The sequence below is a fragment of the Staurois parvus genome, unplaced genomic scaffold (genome assembly GCF_062004578.1).
Source record: "Staurois parvus isolate SC_StPar_1 unplaced genomic scaffold, SC_StPar_1.0 ptg000581l, whole genome shotgun sequence".
NCBI classification, from domain to species: domain Eukaryota; kingdom Metazoa; phylum Chordata; class Amphibia; order Anura; family Ranidae; genus Staurois; species Staurois parvus.
In genome coordinates, this window is record NW_028318377.1 from 4,851,831 (window position 1) to 4,878,533 (window position 26,703).

Here is a 26,703-nt window from a genome sequence, read left to right on the forward strand (position 1 = left end):
AAATGGCCTGGGATTTTTTTTGTGGTCTCCTAGGCAGTAAACAAAAAAAACAAAAAAAAAACAGCTCTGGTATACAGTACAGCACTAAACAGTTTAAAGCAGAACTTGAGCCAATATACAAATGTATAAATCGGTGGGGAAAAATGACAAAACCTGCTTTTGCTGCAATATTCACATTTAATCTAGAGTAGCCATTCTCAACCAGGGTTTCCCCAGAGGGTTGCAGAGCTGTTACTGATCACACACCGTTCCATGACCAAAGCCAGCAGCATGACACCAGTTACCTTTTTAGCTGACTGTAGGGGTGGTACGTAAGGTTGGTATTCCTTCCTTTTTTTTTAATTTTGTATTTTTTTGCAGCAAAATATTCTCAGTCTGATGGACTGCATCATTTAACCCACTTCTCTGAGCCTGGGTGATCCTGGATCCATCTCGGCCTGTCTGCGACTGACTACTGAAAAGAGAAGCAGAACATTGAGTTAATTTCTCTGCTCATGTGCAAGGGGTGCTGTCTGTATAATAGGTGAAGGTGAGGTCTGCATTATGTTGGCTTCTAGTCAATGGTTGGCTTTTTTTTTGTGCATCCTGGTTACATTTTGCAGATAATACATGAGAATGCATAAAGACCGCAAACAGACCATGCAAATGGAACAATGGCCTTCTACGCACTTGCTGAAAATTTAAGGCCATGCTATTGGTAAGGTAGAATTCCTTATTTACCTGTCTGGGTTGGTGACATAATAATTATTATTATTCAGAATTTTATATAGTGTCAACAGTTTTCGCAGTGTTTTACAATATAACAGCAGATAATACAGTAACCATACAATTCAATGCAAGAGGGTTAGGAGGGTTACAGATTGGGGTAGGCAGTTTCAGAGGATGGGAGAGGCTCTGGAGACGAGTGTGGGAGGAAGAGACAAGTGGGCTAGAGAGTAGGAGGTCTTGGGAGGAGAGAGTTTGGGTGACATTTGGAGACCAGATTGGTGATGTAGCTTGGGGCAGATTTGTAAATGGCTTTGTATGTTTAATGTTTTTTGAATTTTATTTGTTGGGCAATGGGAAGCCAGTGGAAGAAATGGCACAGAGGGGTGAGGGACACAGAACCGTTGGTAAGGTGGAGGAGTCTGGTGGCAGCATTCATGATAGACCAAAGAGGGGATAGCCTATGGAGAGGTAGACCAATGATGAGGGAGTTACAAAAGTCAAAGCGAGAGATAACAAGTGAGTGAATAAATTGCTTTACATGTTAGAGGTGAAGTCTACAAGATTTGGACAGTGATTGGATTTGGGGCTGAAAGGACAGATGAGAGTCCAGGATTATACCTAGTACACTGTCATGAGGGGAAGGATTGATGGTTGTAAAATTGATCTTGATGGAGAAGTCAGGGGAGGGGGCTTGGGCTGGAGGGAATGTTATGAGCTCTGTTTTAGAAAGCTTGAGTTTTAGGAAGTGGTGTAACATCCTTGTGTCAGTAAGTTAGTAATTGGAGAGGAGACCAAAGGAGTGCGGTGAGGAGTAGAGAGATTTGTGTGTCCTCAATATGGAGATGGTACTGGAAGCCATGGGAGTTTGTCAAGTGACAAGGGAGGAGCTGTAGATAGAGAAGAGGAGGGGTCAGAGGACAGAACTTTGGGGGACCTCTACAGAAAGAGGAAGCCGAGAGGAGGAGACAGAGTTAAAGGTAATACTGAAGGAGTGCTGGGATAGGTAGGAGAAGAACCAGTAGAGAGGAGTCTTGAAGACAAGGAGATTGATACTGTTGACCATCCCCTCATTCTCAAACTCCAAAGGCTGCAAAGGTGTCTAGTAGTAGGAGTATGGAGTAGTTGCCATTTGGTTTTAGCGATTAGTTAGTCAGAGTTTTTTAGTAGAGCAGTTACAGTGGAGTATAGCAAGCGAAAGCCAGACTTTAAGGGTCAAGAAAGTTTTCAGTGAGTTAGCAGCTCAGATGGTTGTAGAAAGTTTAGAGGTAAATGGGAGCAGGGAGATGGGTCTTAAAGTCCTGCAGCCCAAAACAATTTAAGTATGGGACTATCGGCGCATGTTTTAGAGGGCAGGGGAAGGTGCCAGTAGAGAAGGAGAAATTGAAGATGAGAGTGAGGGAGCATAGGATAGAGGAAGGGGGATGACCTTTTGTAGTTGTGAGGGAACACGGTCCAGCCAACTGGTGGTAAGGAGGGCTTCTGAGAACTTTAGTGACCTCTTCTTCAGTAGTAGCAAGGTCAAAAGAGCAAAGTGTTTTAAGGATGTTTTTGTACAGGATATGTTGAGTGGGATCTATCTGTGCAGTGGAGATTCCCCACAAATTGCATCAATCGTGTTTTTGAAGTGGTTTGCAATATTGGGAGCAGTGAGCGAGCTACTGGGTGGAGGTGGTGGAGAAAGTAGAGCTGAAAGAGAAAAGACAACAAGGACTGTATGACAGTATTGATGAGAGTGACAAAGTAGGCTTGTTTGGCAGCATGGAGGCAAGAATTGTATTTTAAGAAGTCAGATTTATATAGGGTGAATGCCTGCTGGGATTTGGTTTTACACAACAATCTTCAGTGCATGGTCATGTCTTTTAAGATTTCTTGTGTTGTCCTTCTGCCAAGGTTGTAATGGTCGAAGACTAATACTTCATGTAGTGAGAGGAACAAGTGAGTCAGTGTTTGAGTGAACTGTTCTAGACAGAATTGGCCAGGACAGGGGAAGGCTTTTGTCATAGAGGTGACAGTTGCAGAGTTGAAAAGAGGTTTAAGTGGTGAAGGTTTCTACTGTTAATTGTTTGCTACTTGGAGAGAGAGGTGGTCGAAGACAAAGCTATTGTGAAGGTGATGAGGTTGTGATCAGAGAGAGGAAAGTGGGTGTTTGCTGAGGTTGCCAGGAGTGCAGAAATGGGAGAAAACCAGGTCAAGGGTATTGCATCAGAGTGAGGGGAGGACTGTATCCATTGTTAGGTTAAAGATGAGTTAGGTTGAAGGCCTTGTGCACACAGGACGTTTTTAAAAAACTCTTGGCAGCGGCATTTTGACAGAAACACCTGACTCCAAAACGCTGCTGCTCCTGGACGCACTGGCCCTAGGTTGTGGGGTTTTGTTTTTTTGTTTTTTTTTTCCTGCTGGTAAATGCTACTACTACTAAAGCTTCTGAAAGTCTAAGTGTGCATGGACACATAGGATAACATGGAGGGCCGCTTGGAAGCAGTGTAAAAAAAAAAAAAAGAAACCACTGACACTCTTAAAGTGGCTGCAAAAATGCCCTGTGTGCATGAGGCTGAAAAGCTGGGATGTCGCTGGGCTGTTTATTATTATTATTATTATTATTATTATTAATTATTATTCAGCATGGCAGGCCACTAAACTTTTCAGAGGAGGAGATAAGAAAAAGACCTGAAGGTTGCCATTGCTGGACAGGTTTCTTTTTTGAGGCCTCCTAGTCGCCTGTAACACTCCAAGCTTTAGCGAGTCACTTGGTCTGAACTGTTTATAGATTCTTTTTACAGGACATTTTTAGCGCTGGTGTATGTATTTTCTTTAATATGGTTAGGAATAAAATCATATTTTGCATATTTAAAAAGTTATATTGTCAGGTAAGGCTTTAGGCTCTGTATCATTTTTCCTCTTGTTGGGGGGTGAAATTCCAACAGCACAACATCCAAAATTTGCACACCCAAGAGTCAAAGCAGTGAGTAATATTGGTGTTTTCCCCCTCCCACTATATATCCTAGGACAGCGTGCCCTGTAAGGAAACCACTGCTGCTCTGTTGCCTTTAGAAAACTGAGGGGAATTTATCAATACTGGAGCAGACCAAATCTGGAGTGGCTGTGCATGGCAACCAATCGGCATCTTATTTTCAAAACTTAAAATGGGACTATATTCGCTTTGAATCCAGCAATGTGCTGTCCTGGAAAAAAATGTTTTATTTTTATATACATTTTATTCATTTTTTTGCAATGCCTTTTTTGTTGCATGGAAATTAAATTATAGTTTTGAACTAGAGGGAAAAATAAGTTTAAATATGTAATTTAAACTTCTAACCCTGACCTACAAAGCCGTTCACAACACTGCCCCTGACTACCTCCCCAACCTGATCCCCAAGTACCGCCCTGCGCTCCTCACAGGACCTCCTTCTATCCTGCTCCCTGGTCTCCTCCTCCCATGCACGACTGCAAGACTTCTCCAGGTCCTCCCCCCCCCCCCATCCCCTGGAACTCACTGCCCCAATCCATCAGACTGTCGCCTTCCCTCCTCACAATTCAGGCGCTCTCTCAAAACCCATCTCTTCAGGGAAGCCTACCCCACCCTCACCTAACGGCCGTTCTCCCTCATTCCTCCCACCACTTCATTCCCCTCAGCTACTTCCTACTGTACCACTACCCCCTCCCTCCTAGATTGTAAGCTCGAAAGAGTAGGCCCTCTTACCCCTCGTACATTCGTACGTTGTTTGTTATTGTTGTACTGTGCCATGTATTGTCCCCCCTCTATTGTACAGCGCTGAGCAAACCCTTTTGGCGCTATATAAACTCGATGTAATAATAGAAAAAAAAGTTGGGTTTTTGCGTCAGTATTTTTTTTTCTTATCTCCATATATTTGTTGCTCTTCCCACATAAGTAAGGCAGTACAGACCTGATGCCTATTGCTGGTTGCTAGCGAAACAGGTAGATCTGTCAGGTGTTTTTTTTTTATTTCTTTTATTATTTTTTTAACTCTCTAAACTGTAAAACAAAACTGTCAACACTTTGTGTAACATCAAGTCCCCCACCCCCAGGGGTATTCTTTCCTGCACATTTGTTCAACTTTATTAAAAAGAAAATTCACTTGGATAACCCCCAGTATTTCAATCATGAATGAATCATTAGGCAAATGGCTCGCTAGGCCATAATTGACTATTTAGCATTTCACAGGGATGCTGGCAGCAGATGAAGGCTATTTGGCCTACCTTGTCTATTTTTCTGTTGTGAAGTACATTATAAACTAGCTAATTTTTCAGCTCCATCCCTCCTTCACAACTGCAAAGGGAGACCTTCTGCCAATATGTTAGCTTTCATCATGCGACAGGCTGGATGTTTTAAGAGCTGTTCTTTCATCTGGGCGATTTATTTTTTTTGTCCCCTCAGCCACCTCTAGTTTTATGGTCTGCTTGGGAAACCCATTTTCTAAAACGCCTCACCCCCCCCCCCCCCCCCCTTCACCTTCCCAAAAATTTTGCTCACCTGTCCTCTACTTACACTTTAAAGGGAAGGAGGCAATTAACTCCATCCTACACTGTGTAATGTGGAGTTGGGCTACTCGGTAAGGTGATGTCACTGTGCCTTCTCTCCACCTTGGCAAAGCATTCTGTGAATGGCATCCGTGCTAAACGGCCAACTTGTGTTCAGAATGCAGCAGGGCAGCCGCCTGGCGCAGGGCCTGAAAGCTAGTGGTGATCATTTTTGTAGTGGTGTCTACTTCAGTGATTTTCCAGCTTCCAAGGGCTTCAGCCAAGTATGATGTATACATAGTTACATTGGTCTAAGCTGGACCAATTCAACTATATATAAAACACCCATATCTGGAATTCTTCTTAGAAATATTTTAGTCGAGGCCAGGTTTAGCTAAAGGTTAGGGGATGGGGCAGGTGACAGCTTGGTGGGCATGGGTACTTGGTGTGCAGCTCATGCCTGGTTTTTGGCTAAAAATCCTACACTGGGTTTTTGGAGAAGCACAGCTTTTGTTATTCAGTAACTGCTTGAAAGAAATGCCCTGATCTACCATTTTTACAAAATTTTGTATGTTTTATTTTCATGTAGGTCCAACTAAAGAAGCGTAATACACCCTTGGGAATGTGTAAGACGTGGTCTTCCTGCTAATAAAAACATAAGGTAGCACACATGTCCTTGTAATGGTCGTCCCTTTTTTTTGTTCTATATCTGAGTAGTATGAGGATGGTAAATGAACGCTTCACAGCCGGTAGCTCCGCAGAATCCGTGACACTGCCCCGCCTCCTTCTATCCTTTTTGGGTTTCCCACCATCAAATTTTTTCCAATCCTTTTTAAAACTAAGTACCTACTATCGAGGAGGGCTAATTTCAGGTTGTCAGTCTACCTGTGGCAACTTCAGATATATTCTAAGATGAATGAACTAAAAAATGGATTTACAAAGGAATACATAAAACGATCCAGACTCGGAACAGCCGTGACTTTGGAACAGCATGGAGTTTTGAATGAAATGTCACTTACCTTTTTAATGCTGAATGACATTTTGCTAAATGAGCGAACAGCAAAAACCCACTTAACCTAAGCCGTGACTTTATGAGCGTTCAGTATTGTATGGCAGAGATTTGTTGGCTTTTACAGAATTTTTCCATACACTCTCCAGACACTGCCTAATCACAGATAGCCAGCCTTCTTCCTGTGTCTCCTCTGCTCACCGACTAGGGGGGGTTTGGGAAGTGAATGCACCAGCTTGCAGAGCATGGAATGGCTCCAGACTTGTATATAAAGTGCCTTCCCTCTGCTAGATGGGGCTGGCTTGTTGGAAAATAAATACAGTGACAGAAATGTGACTTCAGAATAAATGATCCATTACTATTACTGATTTCTTCAGCCACAGTCTGGCTGTTTGAGGAAAGTGAAATATTAACAGGCTGTCTAGATGTACTGAGCCATTTCAGGGTGGACCATACCATTACTTACACATAGGACTTGGTTTTAGCACTCTGGATTGACTAAATATTTTACAACCACTACAGTGCTCAGCATAAATGAGTACACACCTTTTGAAAAGTTAAGATTTTAATCCATATCTCAATGAAATTGACAACTGAGTTTTATAGAACATTTGTTTACCTCGTTACATGAAAGGAAGGTTAATATAACTTGGATTACAAAATCTTCAGTTTTACTCAAATTAGTTGATGCAAAAATAAATATACCCCACAACAAAAACTACTACATCTAGTATTTTGTATGACCTTCATGATTTGTAAAGACAGCACCACGTCTTCTAAGCAAGGAATGAACAAGTTGGTGAAATATTGCAACATCGATCTTTTTTCCATTCTTCAAGAACAACCTTTCAGAGCCTGGATGCTGGATAGTGATACTCCAACTTGTCTCTTCAGAACTCCCCATAGGTGTTTGATTGGATTCAGATCAGAAGACCTACTTGGCCACTGAATCACTTTCACACTGTTCTTCATAAATGCAAAAATGGCATTAGATGTGTGTTTTGGATCAATATGTTGGAAAAGTGCACGGAGACCAAGTTCATGGAGTGATGGTAGCATCTTCTCTTTCAATATAGAGCAGTACATCCTGTGAGTTCATGATACCATCAATGAAATGCAGCTCAACGACACCAGCAGCACTCATGCAGCCCCACAGAAGGACACTGCCATGTTTCACTGTAGGTACCATGCATTTTTCTTTGTACTCCTCACCTTTGCGAAGCCATACAGTTTTGAAGCAATCAGTTCCAAAAAAACATTTATCTTGGTCTCATCACTCCCGAGTACAGAGTCCCAGTAGTCTTCTTTTTCAGCATGGGCCCTGGCAATTTCTAGGCTTTTGTGTGCAAGGGCTTTAGGAGAGGCTTTCTTTGTGGATGACACCTTTGCATGTCATTACTCTGTTTCCCATGACACAATATAGCGTACACTGCAATCACCCCAGTCTGGCTTTCTACTTCTTTAGCTAACTGCAGTGAACTTGCATGGCGATTTTTTTTTTTTTTTTTTTTTTTTTTTTTTTTTTTTTTTTTTCTTCAACTTTTTTTTTCATCAGAAGACACTCCTGTCAGGTGGTAACTTCTGTGGACGGCCTGGTTGTCTCTGTGGGATGGTTGCAGTTCCATCTTTTTAAATTTTTGTATCCCTTTTGCTAGTGTTCTGACAGATAAGTAAAGCTTTGTTGATCTTCTTCTAACCTTCACCTTTCTTGTGTAAAGAAATGTTTTTTCTCAGGCCTTGTAACATTTCTCTTCTTTCATGTGGTGCCATTGCTGACTGCATGAATTGGGAGAGGGTTTTTTTTAAGGAACACCCTTTTTATAATCAACTGTCTGCTGGACAACTGTTTAATGAATAATTAGACCACAAAATCCTAATAAGACTTCAACTACAGGCGAATCTAAAATTTAGCTTTGCTACTAAGGCTTTCATTGGGGTGTATTCATTTTTTGAAATATGTTCTTAAATTAATTTATGAAAAATACTTTTTTGTGTGTGCAGAGTAACAAATCTGGTTTTACTACAAAATACTCCCACAAATGCGGGCCATTGATTGCAGTGTCCCATAGAAAATATTGGTTCATAAAGTAAAGGTTTTCGAACCAATCGGTTGGGGTGTACTCGTTTTATACTGAGCACTGTATATGGCCAAACATTGGTAGGCATCTGACCATCTGGACTTGTTTGTATCCCTGTGGAATGGCTAAGCATTCCACATCCACTATTTGGGCAAAAGGTTGGTAGGACATCTGACATCAAATCTCTGAATTTTGTTTAAATATCCCCTTACAAAACTATGGACATTGTGTGGAGTTGGACATCCACCCCTGTCTGCAATCTAGGAAGGATTTCCTAATTATTTTGGAGTGTGTGGCATTTATCCCCATTTAGCCAAAAGAGCCTTTGTGAGGTTGGTACGAATGTTGGATGAGAAGACCTGGCTTGCAATTATCATTGGATTTATCACAAAGGTGTTCAATAGGTTTGAGGTTAGGGATCTGTATAGGCCACTTGAGTCCTTCACACACTTGTCTAATTATGCCTTTTATGGACTTGACTGTCGACACAGGGAAGCAGACGTGCTGGCCCTTCCCCAAATTGCTTTCACATGTTTTTTAAAGCGCCTGTTTGGCCATTTAGTATGGACATGGTGGTTTGGTGTCATGGCCATATAACGTTAGAGAAGGTAAAGGTTGGTGTCATTTTCCGGGGGTTGAAGTTGTGTGGTTGAAGGTCCCCCCCTCCGCCCCAGTAAGGAACCCATACAGGTTAAGCAAGATAAAGGAGGGTGTGTATATAAAAGTATTGAGAAAGCGGATTCCTGAACTTTGTATGGGCATACCTATACTAGTTTTATAAAGACTAGTTTACAATATATACATATTTTTCTCTTCTCTGCTCTGGGGAGGCTATCCATGTGTGTAGTTTAGTGCAGTGGCATCGCTCTAAGGGGGAGCGGGGATGCCTAAAAGAGGGGTGACATCAGGGCTTTTTCTCAGAATGTGACAGAACACATTGCTCACCGCTGTCACTTCCACATACAGAAGCCAAGCTTCTGTGTGTACAGGTGATGGCACTCCCTGCCATGCAGGATCATTTTTGAGAGTAGTGGAGGTAGGGGCCGGGGATGTGCATGGCCTCTCCACTGCCCCAGTAGCAGCCTCTTCTGAAGCCCGCACATTGCATATACTCCGCACACTGCAATCCTGTATGTAGTGCACCCCTGAGTCCTGCAATCTGTATGCAGTGTACTTCTGAGCCCTGTGCGTAATGCACTCATATTTAACATTGCCTTTGTAAGGCCCTTCCATTATTCAATTTGGCCATACCTACTCTTTCATGCCCAGTGTGGGTGACTCCAAGTGCACTGTGGCAGGCTTAACAGGAGAGAGTCTGATGCAGTAGCCTGCCCATTGTCTACTGCTCTGTCCTGCTGTCACTCCGCAGCAGCAGGAAAGAACTGTGGCAGGCTGGAGGGGGGAGCTGCGGCAATGCGGTAAAACATGGTGTGGGTGACACAAGGTTTTATCGCATCTGGTGACACCAACCCTAGTGACACCACTGTTTTTAGTGCAATCCACTCAGAAAAGCTGCAGTAGACCAAACGGTTCAGTGTTTTTTTCTTTCAGTAGCAGCAGTTTCTTTGCACTCTGATGGGATGGTTGAAGGCATAGGGTAGTTCTAATAGGATGTCTGTGGGCAGAAGTAGGCTAAAATAGAAATATATTTGACAGCTTTGCTAAAAGTGGGTGGAAAATAAGCATATGGTAAATAAATAAAAAAAATATATAAATAGAACTATGTAAAAAATGTGTTTTTTCTAGCTTTTGACGGGTATCAATCTTTTGGATTTTTGATGCAAAATATCACCGGTATGTTAGCCTTTATAAGGCCTGATTCACACTGAGAGAGTTATTGGACGCTTGACAGGAGGTTTGGACCCCCTGCCAATCACTACACAGGCAAGTTAGTGCGCTGAGCTGAACGGCTCAGAAAACATATTAGCGATTTGTCAGTGGGGGTGGTTTAGTGCAGCGGCCCCAACGTTTGATGTGACATTCAGGTTTCAGCTACCTATAGCTTGTATTGATTCTCCCAACAGGAGAAAAAAAACAAATGAAGGAGGAACAGTCCCTAGAAAACACTAGCATTATGTGTCTGTGAAGGTTCTCCTTTATCCAGGTCATAGTATATTATCCAGGTCATAGTATATCTATATGTAGTTGAACAAGGTGCAAAATATTTTCAAAATTAAAGAACCAGCCCAGTTGAATGTAATGAATTACAATTTAATATATTATCATTGGATCTTTTGTATTCAGGACAGCAAGAACAAAAGTCTTAAGTTGGCTTTGACATGCGGACCTACTGTAAGGCTAGATAAAACTCTTTTCTAAACATTACAGAAGTGAAGGAGTGATCATTTGATCAGAGAAAGATATTTTAAGATCGCTTTGATCTCATTAACTGAAGGGAAAGATCCCTTGCCTAAAAGTCTCTCATTGTGTAACCATGAATGTGTTTTTAGATGATTTGACTTCAAACTTTTCAAGTTAAAGGATAAGTTCACCTTTTTAGTAAAAGATGATAATAAATTGCACATTTTTTGCAGTTAAAAAAAATGTGCATTTATTATTTTTGTCTGCTGGAGCCTGTAGAGCACTGGTCTCCTGCAGATCCGTCAAAATATCGGCTTGCTCGTACAGAATGTACAAGCAAGCAGATATACGAACAGGAAGAATCGATGAATTACAAGTTCACTGAGGACTACAAGCCGACAGCCGCTAAGTCTGTCAGGACTTGTAGTCTTATTCACAGAGGACTTGTTTTGTACATTTTTTATTTTCAAATCTATTCGAAATTCAAATTTCGAAAAAATGGCTATATTCTATTGTACTCTACTATTTTATTTTTATATTTTCTACTCTATTGTATTCTATACATGTGGTGGTTTTTTTTTTGTTTTTTTTTTTCAGCACATGGTAGTATGTGTGGCAGGTGCAGCACCATGCAGTGCCTTGTGCGCTGTGGCATTAGAAAAATTATGCAATTGTTGTTTCTTTGTTTGATTAGACTGACTTTACTCTGTAATTCCTCCAATGCCCCTCTATGGATGCAGTAGGTTTAAAGAGCACACCGAATACTTTAGTTAACTTCTTTAATAACTTCAATCTTCCTCATATAACTGCTTACAATGGCTTATTTAGTTTATTTTACAGTAGATTATTTCTTTCATATTACAGTGGTTTAATTCGGTGGATTATATCGATAACTTATTTCGTTCTGTATATTTCGATTACTCTACAGTGACTTGATTCGTATTTACTTTACACTGGGTTGATTCGATAGCTTATCTCGATAGGTTATTTCGATAGATTCGGTGGAACTACAAGTAAACACACACAACCGTTTTTACATACAGATCTACTTGCACTGCTAAACAATAGAGGAACACATAAGTGCATTAAATACCTATTTGGCCTTCTCTGCTTCCATAAAGCTTCTCTGACTGGAACTTGTCTGTTTCCTCTTCTGTCTGATGAACAAGTGACCCTAGAAAATTCTAGCAGGGAGTTTTACACAGGCACACATGTGAAACTGGCTGGGATTTGTTAAGGCTCAGTATATAGGTGAGCCAATCACAGCCATCCCCACACTGTCCAAACTCTTAAAGGCATATTTTCCTTTTCTGCTTCTGCTAACACAATGAATATATAAATGTCATATAACATTCAAAGACATAAATCACAGCAATGATTCTGCTTTTGGCTTTAACATGTGCACATATACACTGTACTGAGAATATTAGCAGGTTTGGTATACACATACAGTTGCAAGAAAAAGTATATGAACCCCTTGGGATTACGTGGAGTTTTGCATGAATTGGGCATAAAATGTGCTCTGAACTTCATCTACGTCACAACAATAGAAGAACACTGCTGAACATAATACTACACAAACATTAGATGTTGCCATGGTTTAATTGCACATAACATGTAAACATTCACAGTGCAGGGAGGAAAAAGTATGTGAGGCCCTAGCCTAATGACTTCTCCCAGAGCTAATTGGAGCCAGGAGTGAGCCAACCTTGACTCCAATCAGTGTGATGATATTGGATGTGTTGCTGACAGCTGTCCTGCCCTTAAAAAAAACACACACCTGTTTTGGGTTTACTGGTTTCAAGAAGCACTGTCTGATGTGAACCATGCCTCGCAGAAAAGAGCTCTCAGAAGACCTACGATCAAGAATTGTTGACTTGCATGAAGCTGGAAAGGGTTACAAAAGTATCTCTAAAAGCCTTGATGTTCATGTGTCCAAGGTAAGACAGACTGTCTACAAATGGAGAAAGTTTAGCACTGTTGCTACTCTCCCTAGGCGTGGTCGTCCTGTAAAAATGACTGCAAGAGCACAGCGCAGAATGCTGCATGAGGTAAAGAAGAATCTCAGAGTGTCCGCTAAAGACCTACAGAAATCTCTGGCAAATCCTAACATTTTTGTTGACACATCTACAATAAGGTAAACATTAAACAAGAATGGAGTACATGGAAGGACACTACAGAGGAAGCCATTGCTGTCCAAAAAGAATATTGCAGCACGTTTGAAGTTTGCAAAAGAGCACCTGGATGTTCCACAGCATTACTGGCAAAATATACTGTGGACAGATGAAACCAAGATTGAGTTGTTTGGGAAGAACACACAACACTATGTGTGGAGGAAAAAAGGCACAGCACACCAACATCAAAACCTCATCCCCACTGTAAAACATGGCGGAGGGAGCATCATGGTTTGGGCTGATTTGCTGCCTCAGGGCCTGAACGGATTGTTGTCATTGATGGGAAAATGAATTCCAGAGTTTATCAAGACATTTTGCAGGAAAACGAACGACCATCTGTCTGCCAACTGAAGCTCCGCAGAGGATGGGTGATGCAACAGGACAATGACCCAAAGCATACAAGTAATTCAACAAAACCGCACAGAATACGCCTTCTGGAGTGGCCCAGTCAGTGTCCTGACCTCAACTCGATTGAAATGCTGTGGCATGACCTTAAGAGAGCGATTCACACCAGACATCCCAAGAATATTGCTACACTGAAACAGTTTTTTGAAGAGGAGTGGTCCAAAATTACTCCAGATCGTTGTGCAGGTCTGATCAGGAAACGTTTGGTTGAGGTTATTGCTGCCAAAGGAGGGTCAACCAGTTAAGTCCAAAAGTTCCCATACTTTTTCCTCCCTGAACTGTGAATGTTTACATGTTATGTGCAATTAAACCATGGCAACATCTAATGTTTGTGTAGTATTATGTTCAGCAGACTGTGTTCTTCTATTGTTGTGACTTAGATGACGTTCAGAGCACATTTTATGCCCAATTCATGCAAAACTCCACGTAATCCCAAGGGGTTCACATACTTTTTCTTGCAACTGTATATGTGAACCATATTAGCAATTTAGGACTGGTCTTAGCTGGCCAGCTACAGTATGGATCTACTTTTTTATAAAAAATATTAACCATATAGTGAGGAAACCTGGACACAACCACCTACTGCTGCAGGTCTCACAATTGGAGCCAACAATTGGAAGATGAAATTATTGGTATTACAGTACCATGCATTTATATTTCTTAAACCTGCTGGATTTTGCTAGCAATTGAGATTAGCCATCATAGCCTATAAAATATATTGCAATACTCACACATTTGTCGGGTTCAGACCTTTTTCATGCCTTCACTGAGTAATGTACTAGGGACAATCTGCAAGTCACTAATTCTATATGCAGTCGGATGTATTCTGCAAAGTCATCCATCCCACTCATTCTATATCCAAGTTGAAGTTCTTTGCCATACATAAACAGAGCTATTGTATACAAAATGGGTGTTCCCTTCCCCAGGGATGTCAATATGGCATACATGGACACAATTTTATACATAAAAGCACCACCTCCTTACGATAATTTGAATGCATTTACTTTTTATGTACCTACCAAGGCCAACATTTTTGAGGTCAGGAAAGAAAGGAATTTGGTATTTATCCAGAGTATGAAAGTAATTAGCAAGCACAGTCTCCAACATCTTAATCACTTTGGAAGGAGCCCAGTCCTTTCGCCCTTCTTACCTTTGGAAGAATTGAGGAATTCATGAGTTGGATGACCTTGCTACCAGCTTGGCATTAGTAGAGCCAAATTTTTACTTTAAATCTGTTTAAATTGCAGCTCATCACCCTTCCACTTGTCCTGAGTAGATGTAGACGGGATTATGCTGATTTAACTGCTGCACAAGGATTTTCAGACCCTTTCTGGAGCTTTTAAATGAACTCCTCTGGGTACAATATGTCCATTACTAGCCATATACAGTAACGCAATGCTGTTTCAAAGAGATATCCACATTTTCTATAAAAAAAAAAAAAAAAAATAGGTTTTCTCATGCCAAGAATTGCCTGATACTTGTACACAAATCTAAGAAAAAGCAATCCACTCAAAGTAAATGATAGTCAGATGTTGATAAAATCCTTGCTATCTCTATTATTTCTCAAAGTTTGATTTATGATTTAGTGTCATAATAGTAAAAAAAATGTAAAGTCCTCTCAATCCTTATGGGTGCAAGCGTCCTTTTTATGTAGTGCCCCTCTAGTTAACCAATGGGAGCTAGCTAGGTTTTTAGAGCAGCCTGGTATAAGTTGGCCTAGGATGAGTTGGCCAGGAAATTGTTTCTGCTCTGCAGGTCAGTTCCTTGATACCTCCCCCTGCTCTAGAAGTTTGAGAAATTTCTAGAAGGCAGTGGATGGGGGTGAGGAGGGGTTGATCTGCATAATGAAGGGACTTTGACTAATCCCCAAGCAGGAGGCTTGGCTTTGGGTCAGGACAACCCTTAAGTTTGAGAGAGCCTGATCAAAAAGTGGCCAGGGTCGGGTGGATGATTATGGAAAAAGGCTCCAGTATGGAGCCTGGAAAGGGGCCCAGGGAGGGGCCCACCTGCAGGCAGGATCTCTTGGCCTCAACTGTTCCCTTGAGAAAGGACAGCCTGGGAACCAGGGAAAGAGCCAGCCCAGTGTAAGGCCTTAAGGCAGCCACCAACCCACATGCTTGCAGGAGAGGACCGAGTGAGTAATCCTGCACCCCCGGGCTGGATAAGGGCAGAGGGCAGTCAGGTGGCAAACCCAACTAGCACCTCATCTTGGACTGTTTCATTTAAAGTGGCAGCTTCTGGGTCCCCTTCCCCAGGGATTCCCTCAGGCACCTGGGTGTAGAAGATTCATCTATGGTCTGAGGTGGTTCATCAGGAGGGCTGGAGAGGTCTCCCAGAAGACTTTTTTTTTTTTTTCCTTTTTTTGTCTTTTTGGACAGTTTGTCCTCATGTTCACAGTTCCTTGGGCATCCCATACAGGTTCAATACTCAATAAAACCAAAAAAACAAGCTCGAGGACGGTTTACTGTCTCCAGTGTGCAAGGTCTGAAGGAAGTTCAGGAAAATAGGTAGACCCAAAACTCAGCAACTCCTAAGGGGGTAGTGCAACAGATTAAACAAAATATATATTTTTTTGTCTAAATGACTTTAGGACCACGGTTTCTCTGTTTTTACTATTCCTGATCCTAGTGCTAAACTCGCTGCCTAGGGGCCGCATGTGGCACTTTTTTGCATCCCCAGGGCCCCTGCAGACACTAATCTGTGCTTTCTTATTGCCCTATTATAGCAATTATTTCTAGTTGTCTCTTGTAATATGTTTCTAGTCTGTTTCCTGAAGCATGTTCCCCAGTCTGTAATAACTCTCATAGCATGTTCAGCCTGACAGTCTCCTGCAGCATATCCACAGTCTGACCATATCTTGTATCATGTCTGCAGGCTCTGAACATTTCCTGTACAGTGTTCAGGCTCTGACCATCCCCTTGTATTATATCCAGTCTCTGGCCATCTTATGTATCATGCCTGCAGTCTATCTCATGTATCATGTCTGCAGTCGATCTCATGTATCATGCCTGCAGTCTGTATAACACTGAATAATAACTGAATTTTACATGTGCCCCTATAGTGATGTCAAGGGCCGCACTGCAGGCCCCCTTCCCATAACAAGAAAGTTGACCACTACTGATTTTATGAGATGACGCATAGACCCAGCAAATGTTTGGTCTCCTGGACCTGGTCCCTTGGTGGCCAGCCATGGTCTTTCCTTCTGCTTTAAAATCTTTGCTGCATTTCTGGTTGAGGCAGAGGTACTCACTGGCTGCCTGTGCTAGGATATGCTGTATACCACAATTGCAAAAACAAATGTGAATTTTTTTTTTTTTCTCCTAAAGTCCAGGTCCTTAATCCTTGCCTAGGTGAGGATGACCTACTTGGACCCTGAGCATGTGCAGGAATGCCCCAGGTTGTTCTTGGATCTCCTGCAGCATTTCTGCACATGCGCTTTATCCCACAAAATTCTTCCTGAGATTTCTATATCGCAGATCCTAGAAGATCGCTTTTCCAGAATATTGTGCATTCGACTGGGGGGGTCAGCGCATGTGCAGACATGCCATGGGATCCACCAGGTCCCTTAGACCTGTCAAAGATCCCAGCAGTGTGCCTGCCAATGCTATTGATCTTCATTCAAGATGGGAGTGTCTGAGAGGAGCTGAGTAGGGACAACTTTCCCTACAAGCAAGACAACAATGGAGTCCATGGACTGGTAAGTAGAATTTTTTTTTTTTTATTTTTTTTTTTTATTTGTTTATACTTTTATACAGGGACAAGTTTAATTGCTTCCTGACCACCCTATAGCAGAACTACCACTACAGGGCAGCCATATTAAAACAAGTGATATATTTCCTTTCTTATTGGGGAAAAAAAAACAAAACTTTGAGCCCCAAATGCTACCTCTCACTTATCTATTCTTAATTGTAAGGCAGGCCTAGCCTGAGGATAATTAGAACTGACCTAGTTCTCTTGAGAAATAAGCCATGGAAGCAGTAGACCCAGACTGTTCTAATTGCTGCAAAATAAAATGCATTCATGCAAACAAGTAACCCCTGAAATACCACGAGGGTTTAAAACTGGTTTAAGCTGTTCATATTTTGCATTCCCTGGTTTCTCCTGCCCTTCACATCAACTTACTTATGATATTAAAGTATAACTAAAGGCCGTGTATTGCTGCCTGTGCCCCTATTTGGGACATTCGGCCTCTGTTTGTCTTTTTTGTTTTGTCCTGTTTACCATTATCATCAAAAGTAAAAGAAAATCCCAAATTTTGGGTTGGCACCAAAACTGTAATTAAGGGGAAATCTTCCAATGGGGACACTAGTTTTGGTGACCCCTCCGAATTTCCTTACGTTGGAGGAGTTTCCTCGCTTCTTGTTTTTTGGCTATGGGACAGGAAATGAAGAGAAATGTCCCGTACGAGATAAAGTAAAATAAAATGACACGGATTCTAAGCCTCTATCCAAAATGAAGGGAGGGGAGGTTTTTGCCTTAGTTATACTTTAACCACTTGCCTACCGGGCACTCTCACCCCCTTCCTGCCCAGGCCAGCTTTCAGCGCTGTCGCACTTGGACAATTGCGTGGTCATGCTACACTGTACCCATATGAAAATTTTTTTTATTTATTTATTTTTAGATCGCTTTCTTTTGATGGTATTTAATCACCACTGGGTTTTTTTATTTTTTGATAAATCAAAAACAACTGAAAGTTTATTATAAAATTTTGTAAATAAGTAATTTTTTCTCCTTCACTGATGTGCGCTAATGAGGCTTCAGTGATAGGCACTGATGAGGAGGCACTGGTAGGTGGCACTGATGAGAAGGCACTGATGGACACGGATGAGGAGGCAGTGGTAGGTGGCACTGATGGGCACGGATGAGGAGGCACTGGTAGGTGGCACTGATGGGCATTAACAGGCATCAATAGTGGGCATTCACAGACATCACTGATGGGCCTGAAAGGCAGTACTCTTACTCGGCACTGTTAGGTGGCACTGATTGGCAGCACTCATAGGTGGCACTGAAAGGCAGCTCAGATGGGCACTGTGGCATTGATGGACACTGACAGGTGGCACTGATCGGGATACACTGATCATCAAGGCATTGATCATCAGTGCCTTGATGATCCGTGTTCATGTCCCCTCTGAGGAATGCAGATTACCGGCTCTCCTCTCCTCTGTCAGCGTGACAGCTGGTGAGGAGAGAAATGCCGATAACCGGCATTTTCTTATTTACATGCGATCAGCTGTGATTGGACACAGCTGATCACATGACAGAGCCGAAGTCATCGGCTCTTTTTGCTGATCGGTGATCCGCTGTGTGCCAGGGAGACAGCGCACCACCGATCGGCGCGGTTAGAGTGGGAGGAAGTCATATGATGTCCTCTCAGAATGAGAGAACCACCTTGCGCCCGTCATTTCCTTCTATGGCGGGTGGGAGGTGGTTAAATAAGCCATTCTGTTTTCATGACATATCGTATTTTAGACCCAGTGATCTTGTGCGCTGCTCTATGCAATGCAGGCAGATCATGGGGCTGTACATGGCTTCCTGAACACAGAAACCTATGGTAATGCCCACATGTGATCTTGAGCTTCCATGATTGAAGGAACTGAAATACAGTGAATGAAAGTGGTGGGCCAGGAACAGGAAGACTGAGTAAGGAAGAGCTAGCTGATGCTGGATCAATTCCAGCCTAGGAATTAAGGTGGGCTTTATCTGACTTCTAGGGCCCCATGCACAGGGGCATATGAATTTATGCCCCAAACGTTCTGGATTTTTTTCTGCCAGGACTTTGTGTACAAAATGCCTCCTAATGCCGAGCGTAGGGTATTGAGCGTACAATCATTCTACTGGGCAGCATATTAATTTTTCTTCTGGCCATTGGAAGACATTCATGCTCTGGGGCTTCTCTCTGAAAACTGAATGCAGTTCTATGTTGGCCTATGTGGCCATGCACAGAGGCATAAAAAAAATGGCCGCTGCCTTTAAACAGTGATGCACTTTTTTTTTTTTTCTTTTTTCTACCCCGTCTGCATGAGGACTAATGCACACTGGGAGAAGCTCACAGTGTGCAGTGAAATCTGAGTAAGCAACTTCAGTATAGGAGAGGAGTCTGCACAACTGTGCAAGACTGACAGTAAGACTGAAGTTCAGCTTTAAATCCTGAGAGGTTATCACATTTTTGACTAGGTATAAAAAAGGTTTATTGGACTTAAAGTGGTTGTAAACCTCATACTTGAAATATGAACAAAGCATATCCCTGCCTCTTAGATTGTAAGCTCCCAGGATCAGGCACGCCTAACCCTCTTGTATTGAACTGTATTGTTGCTGTTTTGTCTCTTTATATTGTAAAGTGCTGAGCAAACTGTTGGTGCGATTATAAATCCTGTATAATAATAATCCCTCTATAGTATGTACTTGTCTCAATCCAGAGCACTAAGTGTCACTTCTGTCTGCTGACTCCTTCCTCTGCTATAAGCATGAGTCATTTCTGACAAGTTTTCCTGACACCAAAAGAATAATGGTGACAGGGGAGGGCACATCCTGTGATTGACAGCCACAGCCCTGTTCCTGTGTGCTGTGTGAAGGGGCCGTGTGTCCCTTCAATCAGCTCTCAGAGCTCTCCTCTCTTGATATAGCTTCCCGCCCCCTGCTTTTCAGACCCGAGAGATCCTGTGTAAATTCTGCGCTTTGAGTAGATGAAGGGGACAAACAGCGGTAGATAAACGGGTTCAACTTGATACACAGATGAAAAATCCTCCTACACCTGAGGCCAGCCACTTCAGTGGGTAAGGGTTTACAACCACTTTATGCTGATAAAATGAGATCTTGGTTACACTACCTAAAGGCCATTTGCAATGAAAGCGTAGCAAAAATGTAATCTGTTGTAATTTCCATTTCAGGATAAGGCTAGCCATACAGGTTAAGATTTTCTCTTCTTTGAGCCCCACCGGGTGAATGAGAGAACTGCACACTAAACCACATGTATGGAGGAGTCTTCCCTGCTGGATGTTTTGTATAGAGCAGCAGCACCCGCAGCTGTCTGAATTCTGACTGCATTCTGACTGGAAACGGTCACTTTTTGGCCACCAGTTTTCCACCTGGCTTCTTCCAAAATTTGAGCCCTATATGGTCAGCCTAAAGTTGTTCTAAAGTGTAAATGTTTTTTACCTTCATGCATTCTCTGCATTAAAGTGTTCCTAAACCCACAACCATAAAATCCGTCTGTATATGCAGTAAAGCATGCTGGTTATATCCTCCGCATTGTGTAAAAAGGCTGGTCGATCCTGACTTCTCTGATCCTCCACTTTTTCCACTGTCCCCAATCCATCTGCTGATAGTACAGAGCTCTAGGAGACAGTCTACACATACTCAGTCTAGTGCTAGTTTTTTGTGTGTTGTGTTTTTTTGTTTTGGGAGGGTGCATGTGACCAGCACAGGGCCAATCCGCACTGTCCGGACAGAGGGTCAGGGGTTATGCAGCCTCATAGGACAGTCAGCAGAATGAAAACTCCTCCTACAAGTTTTAACCAGTGCTCTGCTGGACACCAAGTCAAGACTGCTCTAACTGCTGATTAGAAAAGGTATTTGTTTATATTTACTAAAATTACATTTCCATGTTGTGTGTATTGTGGGAGACCAGATATAGTGGATGCAGGGTCCTGGGTTTAGTAACACTTTAAGGCAAAAAAGTAACTACTTTCCTCTACCCCTGGCTCCTGTCCTGGTGCCAGCACTGCTTCCCTCACTTCCTGGTCCCACAGGAGACACGAAGAGCAGAGCCATAGGCTCCTGCTTCTGGTATTCAAACTCCTGTGCGGAAAAAACGGAGGGCATGACTTACTGGTGCTGTGTGTGTCTATGGATGCACATAGCCTGGCTTGGCAGCATGCATGCACGGGTGCCTCCTTTTTAGTGCCTGGAATGCTGAAGGAGCCACCTGGAGGAGGGAGAAACTGACAGTGCTTGAAAGGGATTACTAGAAAGGGGCCTTTCTGTGGAGAGGAGATGTCTTCCTGGCTGTGTAGTGAGGTATTTGGAATTACAAGACTGGCTGAACAAAAATGGCAGTAAACCCAAAAGCAAACATATCTTGTGTTGTAGCATACCAGTTCTTGGATGTGATGGCTGCATTGATTTTTTTTTTCTTTTTAGGTTTTCTTCTAGTTTCATCTGCTCTTGTTAAAAACACTTACTGGCATAATCACCAAACTCTTTCCAGGTGTATTGGTTTACAGGGATGAGACTAACCATTCAACATTGGCAGGGATGCTTACAATGATTAGATTTTACTTAAAATCTGTTATCCCAAAAGGAAAAGGTGTGAACTGGAGTTTGGCTTCATTTTGTTAGTGTATCTAAATCTGCTAGTTCATCTAACACTCCCTTCCCACAGACAGGATGAAGGAGCACAGGAATCACCTTTTGGAGAGCAGCATTAGAGTGTAGGTACTCTAATACAGGAGGCATGTTATTGGCCAGATCACCAGGTGAAAACTGGGAGAAAAGTCTTTAAACAAACAAAAACTAATGTAGCCACCACGTTAGACATGTGCAGAATGAAAAAAACTTGTTTCAATTTTGTTTAGTTAAATTTGTTTTCGGAATAGGTTTCTTTTATTAATTTTCAGATCCGATCCAATTTTCTGAATTTGATCCATTGAATTCAATTAGACCGAAATCAAAGTATTAAATCGGCATTCAGCTTCTATTTAGAATTAGAATTTTGAATTCTATTCTATTTGAACTTATTCTATACAAAACTCTAATTTCAAAAGTCGGCTATGTTCTTTCTATTTTTTTCTATGGTTTCTGTTCTAGTTTTATTTTTTATTCTATCGATTTTTTTATTTTCTATTCTTTTCATTTTGTTATTTTCTATTCAGTTTTGCTATTCTTTTCCTATTCTGTTCTGTTTTACTCTATTCTATTTTCTTTTCTAATCTATTCTTTTTATTTATCCAATAATAAATTCTAATCTTTTTCTGGGTTTTTTTTTTTTTCTATTCTATTTTTATCCTATTCCTGTTTTCAAATTTGATTTAATTCGCTACTATTATAATTCAGAAATTCGGTTACATCCGAATCTCCAAATAACGAAACGTCTGAATTTCAATTCAGAACGAAGTGAACTACACATGTCTACACCGCATTCAGTGATTGGTAAGCTGCAATATATAAAATTTTTGGGTTTAATACCGCTTTTAGGTCTTGTGTAGAGATGTTGGGTCATCGAACCTCAAAGGTAGCAAAGTATGTATAAACCAGTTAGAAAACATTATTTCACATAAACAAACAGTGTTTAGCAGAATTTATTTTCAATGTAAATGTACCCCAGCATATCTGCAGACATTGTGGGTGTTCTTAGTTATAAATCATCTCCTTGTCGATCCAGCATTAATCCCTCACACCCCCCCCCCCTCCCTTTTCCAATAAAACTACTGCAATGATTGTTCTAGAACACAAAGGATTTTTTTTTTTTTTTTAAGTGTCGTACAAGTTGCGTTTTATCCCCTGTGTTCCATTTACCTTGGCAGCTGAGCTCTGTTTAACTTCCTTTTGCCCAAGGGCCAAATTTTAGCTAGTCAGTGCTTTTATTTCCTCCTGCTAGAGTGAAAAATGATTTGATAAGTTTAATTGGAAACTGCTAGCCAAATACATAATGTAATGTGACAGTATAGCAACGCCAGTTACAGTGACCCCATTTTACTGTGTTTTCGTGTATGGAATGGTAGACATCTTCTCTGTATTATACATACTACAGACTGCAATTACGTTCTGCTCCTACAGCTGTCACATTATGATGGCTGGATACATTTTAAAGAGCTCCTGTGCCCAGTCTATGGACATAGACGTATTTTACATATACATAACAAGCGGTAAAACTTTGCAATCAAGCAATTGCTAACCTTTGTAGCTGCAGGCAGTATGGAGTAATTGATCCTCAATCACAACAGAAACTCAAAATCATAGTTTGTCATTTTCTAATGGCTCTGTTGTCGATCGCTTTTCAGAGAATGGTAGAGGAGTGTCTGACAGGCAATCCTGAATTTACATGGTGATACCACAATTGGAGATTTCACAAGAGATACATGCTGACCGTGAGAGTGGAAGGCATGTGGGTCTGGTGAGTGCATACCAAAAAAGGAAGGCGGTTTTCATGAGCGCGTGGTGATTTTTGGTTTGGGAATATTAAACAAATATCACAACACTGAAATTGAATTCTTCATGTTATGATGGACTTTTCTTTTTACATTATTTGATTTATATCACATGATTGTTTTGTTTTATTTCTTTTGTGTTTTTTAGATTTTTTTTTTTTTTATCCCTGGAGAATGGGTTTCATTCATTAGTTGGTCACAGCACCACTGGATTATTTATGTATCGTTTTTCATTTAAGGTGGCAGCAGTGGTAATTTTTTATCACTTCAGTGAGATTATTTAGACGTTTTATTTGAGTATGCATTCAGCGCAAGGGTTTTTGGTTGTATTTCAAAGAGTAGGCTACAGGAATAATGGGTTTGTGATATACAACCCCAGTTAACACATTAAAGCAGAACACTGGTAAAATGGGCATAATCAATTAGCAGTGTTATACAGTCACGAGTAATAAGCTTCAACTTTTGGCAGCATCAGCATCAAGAGGGGGGAAGAATAGGCTTGGGGACTTGTCAACTTCTCCATACCATCAGCCCTCCAACTGGGTATGCGAATTATGAGAGTATACATTTACATAATTCTTTGAAGTACCCTAAGCTGAATAGCAATGGCCTTAGAAGAGGAAAGGTCCGTTTCTCTTACCTAGAGATTGCAACTTGAGTCCTGTAAAATTCCTGATATGGTGGTATCCACTGTCCTGCTAGCAATGGTGGGGACCCATAAACATTAGTGAATACTGTCAAATCAATGACGATAAACCGATTGTGGTAGATGCACAAAGCAAAGGTCTCTTGGTAACTGAGGTGTAAAGGTATCTGCATGCAGTGTCTCCAGTGTGATGCCAAAAATAGGTTGGGCATCTGCCTGCTCCCCAATTCCATGGCTAGCACAGCCTCCTAGGAATAAGTTCTTGCACAGGCTTTTGGCTATTTGCAGTGATGTGCAGAGTTGCCACCTGATGGCTTGTCAGCCCAGCGAACAGAAATGTCTGTGTGAAGACCGGACAGTGACCGTTCCGATGCAGAGAAGCTGTTGTGATCACTGTGGGGCGATCGGTGTCTAGTATGCAGAGTCCCACAGCAGTAGGCCAGCAATCTGTCTCTGGAGCAGAACGGCAGTCCCCGTGTTCATTTCTGAATCGCAAGCCAAGAGGTAGCCAGCCCCTTGCTGAAGAATATAATACCTGCTTTCCCAGCATCCTTCTGGTTCCCCAGCTCTTTGGTAGCTGCAGTTCAATCAGCACTCAAAAATGCAGTATGTTTTGGCTATAGGACTACAGGTTCCAAGATCCTCTGCTGTCGGTAGAATTGGATCCACTCTAACTGGAAGTGATGCAGTAGTCCCAGAACTGGGGGAGGGGAATTAGTCACTCATCTGTATATGTCCCTGAAAGTCCTAATAATCTATCCGGAACGTGGCTACATCTACATACAGTTGGTCAGGGCTGTACACATACTATAGCCATGATGCTTTGCTTTGCAGTCCCAGCATTTTGTTTTAACTCTGGGTGCAGAGTTTGACAGGCTCACTGTCTGGAAAGCCAGCCCATTGAGTTCAATGGGGTCACACTGCAACTGTGAGCTGAACACTTAGCTTGGGGTTGCAGCATGGCCCCGCAATATAAAATTGACCACAATCCATTCACAAAATGTATTTTAAAGTTAATGTTGCTAAACCCAGGCCCTGCATTTACTATATCTGGTCTCCCACAGTACACACAACATGGAAATGCAATTAGTTTAGTAAATTATAAACTGCTAAATCCCTTTTCTAATCGGTAATTAGAGCAGTCTTGAGACTTCTATCAGTGTTCAGCAGAGCACTGGTTAAGCTTGTCGGAGAAGTTTTTTTTTTCCTTTCTGCTCAAGGAGGATGCAGAACCCCTGACCTCCTGTCAGGACGGTGCTGATTTGGACCTGTGCTGATTACATGCACACTCCAAGAAGAAAAAAACCTCTAGCAATACACACCAAACTGAGCATGTGCAGAGAGTGTCTCCACACGATATGTCTTATCGGGAGATAAGAGGGGGGCACTGGAAGAAGAGGAGGATCAGAGAAGTCAGGATCAAACAGCATTACACTTAGGTTCCACAGTAAGTATAACGAGCATGCTTTACTTCATATACAGACTGATTTTACTGTTGTGGGTTTAGTAGCGCTTTAAAGTGCTCAGGAAGCAGCAGTAGTGCCTCTTGACTGTCAGCCACTGCTATATGGCCCTCTGAAAAGCCGTCCACCATGGATCACTTTTCAGAGGGTGATAATCAGTACTGTGTGTGTGTGTGTGTGTGTGTGTGTGTGTGTATGTGTGTGTGTGTATACGTGTGTGTGTGTGTGTGTATACGTGTGTGTGTGTGTGTGTGTATGTGTGTGTGTGTGTGTGTGTGTGTGTGTATACGTGTGTGTGTGTGTATACATATGTGTGTGTATGTGTATATATATATATATATATATATATATATATATATGCATACATACAGCCTGTGGTCACATAGCCCTAAAGCGGGGGGTTATCTTTTCACATAACCGTTCTTGGTATCTATAGACAAACATGCAGAACACCAACAGAGGAAATGACACCATTGAGTCATTGGCTCAGCTCTGATCGCACGGATAGGGGGAAGTTCTTTTTTGGCTTCAAGTATTGCCGCCTTGTGGGTAGATGTGTTAAAAAAAAAAAAAAAAGCCATGGCTTACCGTTCTTTTGTTTCACAAGAATTGCATTTTGAATTTGACTTTTAGGACTTGTAAGCTCTTCAGAGTCTTGACTGAGGACTTTTCCTAAATAAACGTTCTGCTCATGTGTTGCCATTACCCACTTTGGAATTGCATTTTATTTCCCCTCTTTTCTTCTATTCATGCCTGGCTGAGCAAAAGTTAGGTTCTCCTCCATGGCTGGGAGAGATTTCCGCATTTTTTTTTTTTTTTTTTTTCCTCTTCCTGGTGACATTGACAGGCAGTGCTGTGCGGCAGGGTGTGGGTGCAGCTGTGCGAGGAAAGATAATGGTTCTAACAATTCATTCTCATCTGTCATCTGAGGTTACAAATACTTCAGAGCCAAACTTTTTTTTTTTTTTTTTTTCTCAGCTCACACTTCCTCTTACAATTTGAAGGCAATGTGGGCCTGAACTTTTTTCCCTTCGTGAGGTTGCTGCATATGGTTTGTCTGCAGACAGTCTGCACTAGTAGAAGTAACGTCTACTTTGGTCAGAGCATTAGTCTTAACCAAGTTTTGCATACTCTCTTCTCTTATAAGTTTGATTTACAGATCCACGCAGGATGGCTATTGAAAACCCTGTAAAGAGCATATGGAAGGTTTCATCCTCCTCTGAAAATGCTATCTTCCTGGATGTCAACTTGAGCCAGTGGCTTCAGTACTTTCTGGATCAAGCATGCACATAGTT

General features: G+C 41.8%; 1 protein-coding gene and 1 long non-coding RNA gene across 6 annotated transcripts in view; one reads left to right on the forward strand and one right to left on the reverse strand.

Annotated features, from left to right (window-relative positions):
- The window catches only part of CTBP1 (C-terminal binding protein 1), a 761,506-nt gene that overhangs the window by 477,885 nt on the left and 256,918 nt on the right, over positions 1–26,703 (forward strand). The gene's annotated exons all lie outside the window — the stretch shown is intronic.
- Positions 158–13,994, reverse strand: LOC149450150 (uncharacterized). 2 transcript variants are annotated; one of them, XR_016315295.1, is made up of 2 exons: positions 13,886–13,994; positions 158–454 (listed from the first exon to the last, which is right to left on the reverse strand). It is a non-coding gene; the product is annotated as an uncharacterized LOC149450150 (long non-coding RNA). The 2 variants fall into 2 exon arrangements; XR_016315294.1 differs by lacking the exon at positions 13,886–13,994 and adding an exon at positions 6,207–6,612.